Genomic DNA, 9700 nt, shown 5'->3' with positions numbered 1-9700 from the left:
TCCCACTAGGTGGCGTAATTCCTTACATGCTGGACTCTGTTCATGAGATGGTGCAAAGGGAATGGCGGATCCAATCTTCCCCTTGAACCCTCTGGCTCTGCCTCTTTTGAATGTTGCCGGTGTGCATCTAGCCAGCGTGTGTCTGGCCAGTGTGTGTTTGGTCGGCGTGCGTCTGGCCGTTGTGCGTTTGGCCGGCGTGCGTCTGGCCGTTGTGCGTTTGGCCGGCGTGCGTCTGGCCTGAGGACAGGAGCCCTTGAAGCCTGGCCAGTCGCATGGACTTCCCTCACTTTAATATGATTGTTGATTGCTTTTGCTCATTTTATTTCCTGTGGATTCCATGCGCAACTCATCAGTATATTTTTAAAGCTACGCCCCCAAGTGTTTACTTCCGGAACTTCTGTCCTATGGTTCTCAGGGCTCGTTTACACTTGCCTTGACCTTAAATGGGTTGTCAAGGCAGAAGGTTTTTTTTTTTTAATCTTAATGCACTCCATGCATTAAGATAAAAAACTTTTTGTGTGTAGCAGCCTCCCCGGCACCCCCCTAATTACCTACCTGAGGTCCCTCTCTCTCCATCCAGCGATGTCTACGGCGATCCCCTCAGCCATCCAGGACACTCCTCCTGATTGGCTGAGACAGAGCAGCGGCGCCACTGGCTCCCGCGGCTGTCTATCAAAGTCAGTCAGCCAATCAGGGGAGAGAGGGGGCAGGGCCAGGTCGGGGCTCCGTGTCTAAATGGATACAGGGAGCTGTGACTCAGCTTGGGTGCCCCTTGTATCAAGCTGCTGGCTGAGGGGCACTCAAAGGAGGGAGGGGCCAGGAGCAGCAAAGAGGGACCCGAGAAGAGGAGGATCCGGGCTGCTCTGCGCAAAACCAACTGCACAGAGGAGGAGGTGAGTAAGCTTTCTTGAATCTATAATGAAGCAAATGCCCTGTATGTTTGTTGATTTTCTATTTGTTTAAAGGGGCCCAGTAGAACCCCAATTTAATAGTACCCCCCTTTGGCAGATTCCTAGCTCATTAGTACCCCTGTTCAGCAGACCCTCAGCTTTTTAGTACCCTTGTTTAGCAGATTCCCTACTTTGCTGATGCCCCACTCAGTAGTAACCCCCAGATCTGATGATCCCCCACAGTAGTAAACCTCCACCTTGCTGATTCCCTGCTCAGTAGTAACCCCCCTCTCCTGATCCCACTGCTCAGTAGTAACCCCCAGCTCTTCTGATCCCCCATTCAGTAGTAACCCCCAGCTCTGCTTATCCCCCACTCATTAGTAACCCCCATATCTGCTGATTCCCTGCTCAGTGGTAACCCCCAGCTCTTCTGATCCCTCACTCAGTAGCAACCCCAAGCTCTGCTGATTCCCCATTCAGTAGTAACCCCCAGCTCTGCTTATCCCCCACTCAGTAGTAACCCCCAGCTCTGCTGATTCCCCGCTCAGTAGTAACCCCCAGCTCTGCTGATTCCCCATTCAGTAGTAACCCCCAGCTCTGCTGATTCCCCATTCAGTAGTAACCTCCAGCTCTGCTGATTCCCTGCTCAGTGGTAACCCCCAGCTCTTCTGATCCCTCACTCAGTAGCAACCCCAAGCTCTGCTGATTCCCCATTCAGTAGTAACCCCCAGCTCTGATGACCCCCAAACTCAGTAGTAACCCTCCACCTTGCTGATTCCCTGCTCAGTAGAAACCCCCCTCTCCTGATCTCCCTGCTCAGTAATAACCCCCACCTCTGCTGATCCCCCACTCAGTAGTAACCCCCATATCTGCTGATCCGCTGCTCAGTAGTAACCCCCAGATCTGCTGATCCCCCAATCAGTAGTAACCCCCCTCTCCTGATCCCCCTGCTCACTAATAACCCCCAGCTCTGCTGATTCCCTGCTGAGTAGTAGCCCCAGCTCTGCTGAACCTCTGCTTAGTAGTAACTTTCAGCTCTGCTTATCCCCCATTCAGTAGTAACCCCCAGCTCTGCTTATCCCCCACTCAGTAGTAACCCCCAGCTCTGCTGATTCCCCGCTCAGTAGTAACCCCCAGCTCTGCTGATTCCCCATTCAGTAGTAACCCCCAGCTCTGCTGATTCACCATTCAGTAGTAACCTCCAGCTCTGCTGATTCCCTGCTCAGTGGTAACCCCCAGCTCTTCTGATCCCTCACTCAGTAGCAACCCCAAGCTCTGCTGATTCCCCATTCAGTAGTAACCCCCAGCTCTGATGACCCCCAAACTCAGTAGTAACCCTCCACCTTGCTGATTCCCTGCTCAGTAGAAACCCCCCTCTCCTGATCTCCCTGCTCAGTAATAACCCCCACCTCTGCTGATCCCCCACTCAGTAGTAACTCCCATATCTGCTGATCCGCTGCTCAGTAGTAACCCCCAGATCTGCTGATCCCCCAATCAGTAGTAACCCCCCTCTCCTGATCCCCCTGCTCACTAATAACCCCCAGCTCTGCTGATTCCCTGCTGAGTAGTAGCCCCCAGCTCTGCTGAACCCCTGCTTAGTAGTAACTTTCAGCTCTGCTTATCCCCCATTCAGTAGTAACCCCCAGCTCTGCTTATCCCCCACTCAGTAGTAACCCCCAGCTCTGCTGATTCCCCGCTCAGTAGTAACCCCCAGCTCTGCTGATTCCCCATTCAGTAGTAACCTCCAGCTCTGCTGATCCCCCATTCAGTAGTAATCTCCAGCTCTGCTTATCACCCACTCAGTAGCAACCCCCAGCTCTGCTGATTCCCTGCTCAGCGGTAACCCCCAGCTCTGCTGATCCCTCACTCAGTAGTAATCCCAAGCTCTGCTGATCGCCCACTCGGTAGTAATCCCAAACTCTGCTGATCCCCCACTCGGTAGTAATCCCAAACTTTGCTGATCCTCCACTCAGCAGTAACCGCCAGCTTTATGATTTTCCGTTCTCTCTAGTACCCGCAATTTTTCTCCTATATTTCTCCCACTTTACGCACTACGTGTGACATCTGCTAGTTTCTCCTGCTCTGGTCCCCCATCTCTGCTGATCCTCCGCTCAGTCCTCTCTCTCCAGTCCCCATTCACCTTTCTGCTGCTCTTTGCTGCACACCAGATGTGATGTCTGCACCAGACACTCCCAGAATATGTGCACATGAACCGCAAGCGACTGCCGATGATGTCTTTGCGGTTCGCTTGTTGGCTTACCAGTGTACCCTGGGCTCATCTCATACCGGCTGTACCTCCAAAATAAAGCAAAGCTAATGCTGAATAAACACCTCTCAAAAGCTTCAGGTGCTGCAAGCGGGTGTTGTCATAGACTCCTATGGAGGCTTTAACGATGCTTTGAAGCAACATGGGGCATCATTTTTGAAGTGAAGCAAAGCAAACGGTGTGAACAGGATTGGAAGGTAACTGTTTTATTTAGTGACAGGGCTTTGATTGGCATTCTGAGTGCTTTAAAAAAAAAAAAAAAAAAGCGTGCCCAATGCCTCATTTTATAGCAAGTATAAATGAGCCCTTAATGTGTTTTATCATGTGGGAACATCTCTCCATTTTATCCACATTTACAATGTATCCATCCGGCCCAGGAATTTCTCTCCTTACCCTTGTGCTCCCTCTAGTGGTCAAAAATCAGAATGTTAGAAATCCTCCTTTCCACCCTCTGCCATTGTAAATAATGGAATAATTATCCTCCTCTCGCTGTGACTCACTGTTTTTATGTGCGCTCATCCCGCAGCAATTAAATCTTGATTTTTGTATTAATCACACATTTCTAATGATAAATAGGTTGTATTTATTTTAAAACTAGAAGACGTGAAATGTTTAATCATTTTAATTGCCATGAAGTCGGTCTATGGTAGGTCGTTTTCTGAGTCACACAAATAATCATTTCACTGCTGCGGAAGCTGGCAAAATTCCGTGTTACTGAAGGAAGGTTTTATTTCCAAAAGAAGGCTTTGCGTTACCTAGAACTAACACAGGGGGGATTCCTAATGGTGGCGGGGCGGGGGGTAGAATACAATGATAGATAGAGAGATAGAGAGATAGATATAGAGATGGCTAGATGGTTAGATAGATGGCTAGATAGAGAGAGAGAGAGATATGGTTAGATAGATGGCTAGATAGATAGATAGATAGATAGATAGATAGATAGATAGATAGATAGAGATAGATAGAGATAGATAGATAGAGAGATAGATAGATAGCTAGAAAGATAGATATAGAAAGATATAGAGATGGCTAGATGGTTAGATAGATGGCTAGATAGAGAGAGAGAGAGATATGGTTAGATAGATGGCTAGATAGATAGATAGATAGATAGATAGATAGATAGATAGATAGATAGATAGATAGCTAGAAAGATAGATATAGAAAGATATAGAGATGGCTAGATGGTTAGAGAGAGATAGAGAGAGATAGAGAGAGATAGAGAGAGATAGAGAGATAGAGAGATAGAGAGAGCGATAGAGAGAGAGATAGAGATATAGAGATAGATAGATAGAGAGAGATAGAGAGATAGAGAGAGAGATAGAGAGAGATAGAGAGATAGAGAGAGAGATAGAGAGATAGATAGAGATATAGAGATAGATAGATAGATAGATAGATAGAGATATAGAGATAGATAGATAGAGAGAGATATAGAGATAGATAGATTGAGAGAGAGATAGATAGATATAGAGATAGCTAGATAGATAGATAGAGAAAGATAGATAAAGAGAAAGATAGATGGATAGATATAGAGGGATATAGATAGATAGATAGAGAGAGATAGAGAGATAGAGAGAGAGATATAGAGAGATAGAGAGAGAGATAGAGAGATAGATAGAGATATAGAGATAGATAGATAGATAGAGAGAGATATAGAGATAGATAGATAGAGAGAGATATAGAGATAGATAGATTGAGAGAGAGATAGATAGATATAGAGATAGCTAGATAGATAGATAGAGAAAGATAGATAAAGAGAAAGATAGATAGATAGATATAGAGGGATATAGATAGATAGATAGAGAGATAGAGAGATAGATAGATAGAGAGATTGAGAGATAGATAGAGAGATAGAGAGATAGATACAGTGGATATAAAAAGTCTATACACCCTTGTTAAAATATTCAGTTTCTGTGATGTAAACAAATGAGACAAAGATAAATCATTTCAGAACTTTTTCCACCTTTAACCGCTTAATCCCCGGACCATTTGGCTGGCCAAAGACCAGACCACTTTCTGCGATTTGGCACTGCGTCGCTTTAACTGACAATTGCGCAGTCGTTTTTTATTTTTTGCGCAATAAACAAAAAAAGAGCCACAATTTTGAAAAAAAAATGCATTATTTTAAACTTTTTGTTATAATAAATATCCCCCAAAAATATATAAAAAAACATTTTTTTCCCTCAGTTTAGGCCGATACGTATTCTTCTACATATTTTTGGTTAAAAAAAAAAATCGCAATAAGCGTATATTGATTGGTTTGCGCAAAAGTTATAGCGTCTACAAAATAGGGGATAGATTTATGGAATTTTTATTAATAATTATTTATTTTTTACTAATAATGGCGGTAATCATTTTTATCGTGACTGTGACATTATGGCGGACACGGACAATTTTGACACATTTTTGGGACCACTGGCATTAATACAGCGATCAGTGTGATTAAAATTGCATTGATTACTGTAAAAATGTCACTGGCAGTGAAGGGGTTAACACTGGGGGGGCAGTGAAGGGGTTAATATGTATCCTAGGGAGTGTTCTAACTGAAGGGGTATGGGACTGTGCAGGGAAACTAACAGATCGCTGTTCATACTCTGTATGGACAGACGATCTGTCAGTTCACTGCTCAGAGAACAGGAAACCGTGTGTTTACACACACAGCTCCCGGCTCTCCGTGTGCCCCTAGCGAAATGCCAGAGCCCGACGGTGATCAAGACCACGGGCACTCACATCGGCTCTGGGAGCGAGCTGGGGGGCGCATGCGCACCTCTGGTGGCGAGAAAGCACCCCCCCCCCCCTGGCCGTTTATGCTACCGACGTAGCATAACAGTGATTCATGCAGCCAAACCATGCTGCCGCAGAAAAGCTACAGCGGCTGGCCGGCTAGCAGTTAATGTGACCTATAAACTGTATAACTGACTGAGTTGAACAACAAACTGAAATCTTTTAGGTGGAGGGAAGTAAAAATACAAAAACGAAAATAATACGGTTGCATAAGTGTGCACACCCTTACACTAATACTTTGTTGAAGCCCCTTTTGATTTTATTACAGCACTCAGTATTTTTGGGTATGAGTCTATCAGCATGGCACATCTTGACTTGGCAATATTTGCCCACTCTTCTTTGCAAAAACACTCCAAATCTGTCAAATTGTGGGGGCGTCTCCTGTGCACATCCCCCACAGATTGTTTATGGGATTCGGGTCTGGGCTCTGGCTGGGCCATTACAAAACTTTAATCTTCTTCTGGTGAAGCCATTCCTGTGTTGATTTGGATGTATGTTTTGGGTCGTTGTCATTCTGAAAGATGAAGTTCCTCTTCATGTTCAGCTTTCTAGCAGAAGCCTGAAGGTTTCATGCCAATATTGGCTGGTATTTGGAACTGTTCATAATTCCCTCTACCTTGACTAAGGCCAATGTTCCAGCTGAAGAAAAACAGCCCCAAAGCATGATGCTGCCACCACCATGCTTCACGGTGTGTATGGTGTTCTTTTGGTGATGTGCAGTGTTGCTTTTGCACCAAACATATCTTTTAGAATTATGGCCAAAAAGTTCAGCCTTGGTTTCATCAGACCAGAATACATTTTCCCACATGATTCTGGGAGACTTCAGATGTGTTTTTGCTAAATTTATCTGGGCTTGGATGTTTTTCTTGGAAAGAAAAGTCTTCGCCCACGTACACACGGTCGGAGATTTTGCCAACCAAATCCGTCGAATTTTGCCCGTCGGATTTAGTCCGACGGATTGTGTCCGAAACTGTTGCATACACACGGTCGGGCCAAGTTGGCGAAAAATCCGATCTTTCAGAACGTAATGACGTCATTTCGTTACGATGGGACTACGTTCAGGCTAGTAGCCAATAGCTTTGATGTAGGAATTTGATCTGAGCATGCGTGGCACTTGGTCCGATGAAAATGCTCTACACATGATCGGATTAGGTCCGTCCGGCCCAGTTGGTCGGGAAATATTTCCAACATGTTGGAAAATTGGGTCTGACGGAGATTCGGACGGAATCAGTCCGATGCATACCACACACAGTCGGATTATCCGACGACACGGTCCGATAAGACTCATTCCGACAGATTCTCTGACCGTGTGTACAAGGGCTTCCACCTTGTCACTATACCCCGTAGACCAGATATGAAGAATACAGGAGATTGTTGTCAAATGTACCACACAACCAGTACTTGCCAGATATTCCTGCAGCTCCTTTAATGCTTCTGTAGGCCTCCCGGCAGCCTCCCTGACCAGTTTTCTTCTCGTCTTTTCATCATTTTTGGAGAGACGTCCAGTTCTTGGTGTAGCGGCCACAACCTTCGCTAGGCGGCCTTGACTTATTGGGCTTACCAGTTACCTTCTCTTGGCCTGCTCTTCCACATCTAGGGGTTCCCAGGGGTGTGTAGACTTTTTTTATATCCACTGTAGATAACCCAACAGATAGAAAAAACTTTGATATTTTTTTCTCTTCTTTATGTATTAAACATATATAGATACATTTTGTCTATATTGTATTTATTAAACATAGAGAGATAGATAGATAGATAGATAGATAGATAGATAGATAGATAGATAGATAGATAGATAGATAGATAGATAGACAGATAGACAGATAGATAGATAGAATGATTTTGTCCAAATTGTAGTTATTAAATGTAGATACTATGGATATATAGATAAATTGATGGATAGATATATACATACATGTTTAGATTTTATTTTCTATATTGTATTTATTGAATGTCAATCCATAGATAGTTTAATGGCTTGATGGCTAGACAGATATCTGGTTAAATTTTTTCTATATTATATTTATTATAGATAGATAGATTAACCCATAGATAAATGGATTAGAAATGTTTTGTCTATATTATATTTATTAAATGTAAATAGAGCCACAGATAAATTGATGGATAGATACATATATCTTTTTTGTATACATTACATTTCATATACATATATAATTTTTTTCTATATTGCATTTATTAAGTGCAAATCCATAAATACCGTAGTTAGAAGGCTGGATTAATAGCCAGATATCTAGATAAATTTTGTCTATATTATGTTTATTATGTATAGATACATGCATACAGTATCTCCCAAAAGTAAGTACACCCCTCACATTTTTGTAAATATTTTCTTCTATCTTTTCATGTGACAACACTGAAGAAATGACACTTTGCTACAATGTAAAGTAGTGAGTGTACAGCTTGTATAACAGTGTACATTTGCCGCACCCTTAAAATAACTCAACACACAGCCTTTAATGTCTAAACTGCTGGCAACAAAAGTGAGTACACCTCTAAGTGAAAATGTCCAAATTGGGCCCAAAATCTCAATATTTTGTGTGGCCACCATTATTTTCCAGCTCTGTCTTAACCCTCTTAGGCATGGAGTTCACCAGAGATTCAAAGGTTGCCACCGGAGTCCTCTTCCACTCCTCCATGATGACATCACAGAGCTGGTGGATGTTAGAGACCTTGCATGTGTGCTCAACTTCTTTGGTCGGCCATGGGAGGCCTGTTCTGAGTAGAACCTGTCCTGTTAAACCGCTGCATGGTCTTGGCCACCGTGCTCAGTTTCAGGGTCTTGGCAATCTTCTTATAGCCTAGGCAATCTTTATGTAGAGCAACAATTCTTTTTTTCAGATCCTCATAGAGTTCTTTGCCTTGAGGTGCCATGTAGAACTTCCAGTGACCAGTATGAGAGTGAGAGCGATAACACCAAATTTAACACACCTGTTCCCCCTTCACACCTTAGACTTTGTAACACTAATGAGTCACATGACAGTGTACTCACTTTTGTTGCCAGTGGTTTAGACATTAAGGCTCGGTTCACACTGGAACCGGCTGCGGATTGCACAGGAACGATGTTTGTCCCCGTTCTCAGTTTCAGGAATAAATCAGGCCCAAATCTTTGCCTGAATTCCTCCCTGAAACGGGGCCAAAGATGTACAGTGTTTCTGTGCAGGGCGCTGTGCAGCTGTCCCAGAGATATTTGAACCAGCTCCATAGAGAGCCGGTCACATTCTCCTGCTATGCAAATTGGATGCGGGGAAACCCACATCCAATTTGAATAGGTGTGAATCCAGCCTAATGGCTGTGTGTTGAGTTATTTTGAGGGGACGGAAAATGTACACTGTTATACAAGCTGTACACTCACTACTTTACATTGTAGCAAAGTGTCATTTCTTCAGTGTTGTCACATGAAAAGATAGAAGAAAATATTTACAAAAATGTGAGGGGTGTACTCACTTTTGTGAGATACTGTAGTGTGCGCTGTCAGGAAAATTAGGCGGCCACGAGGCCCCAGTGAGGGCGAGGCCTAAGGCGTCCGCCTAATTAAAGAGACGCCTCTGCTTAGATACATGTTGTCTATATTTTATTTGTTAAAGTGGTTGTAAACCCTTACAAACAACTTTGACCTACAGGTAAGCCTAGATTAAGGCTTACCTGTAGGTCCAAGAAATATCTCCTAAACCGTGTAGACAGGCATCGCTGTCTACGGTGCATGCGCCGTAGACATCGGCGTGCAGGCCCACTGAGCGTGCCG

General features: G+C 44.1%; 1 protein-coding gene across 1 annotated transcript in view; it reads left to right on the top strand.

Annotated features, from left to right (window-relative positions):
* LOC143998112 (collagen alpha-1(XXII) chain-like) overlaps positions 1 to 9700 on the top strand; it is a 393374-nt gene that overhangs the window by 359518 nt on the left and 24156 nt on the right. The window lies entirely within an intron of this gene.

Source organism: Lithobates pipiens, unplaced genomic scaffold (genome assembly GCF_037356315.1).
Source record: "Lithobates pipiens isolate NorthernLeopardFrog02 unplaced genomic scaffold, aLitPip1_a1.2 Scaffold_19, whole genome shotgun sequence".
Lineage (NCBI taxonomy): Eukaryota > Metazoa > Chordata > Amphibia > Anura > Ranidae > Lithobates > Lithobates pipiens.
The sequence above is the reverse complement of the archived record's forward strand: the minus strand, read 5'-3'. Positions and strand labels throughout refer to the sequence as shown.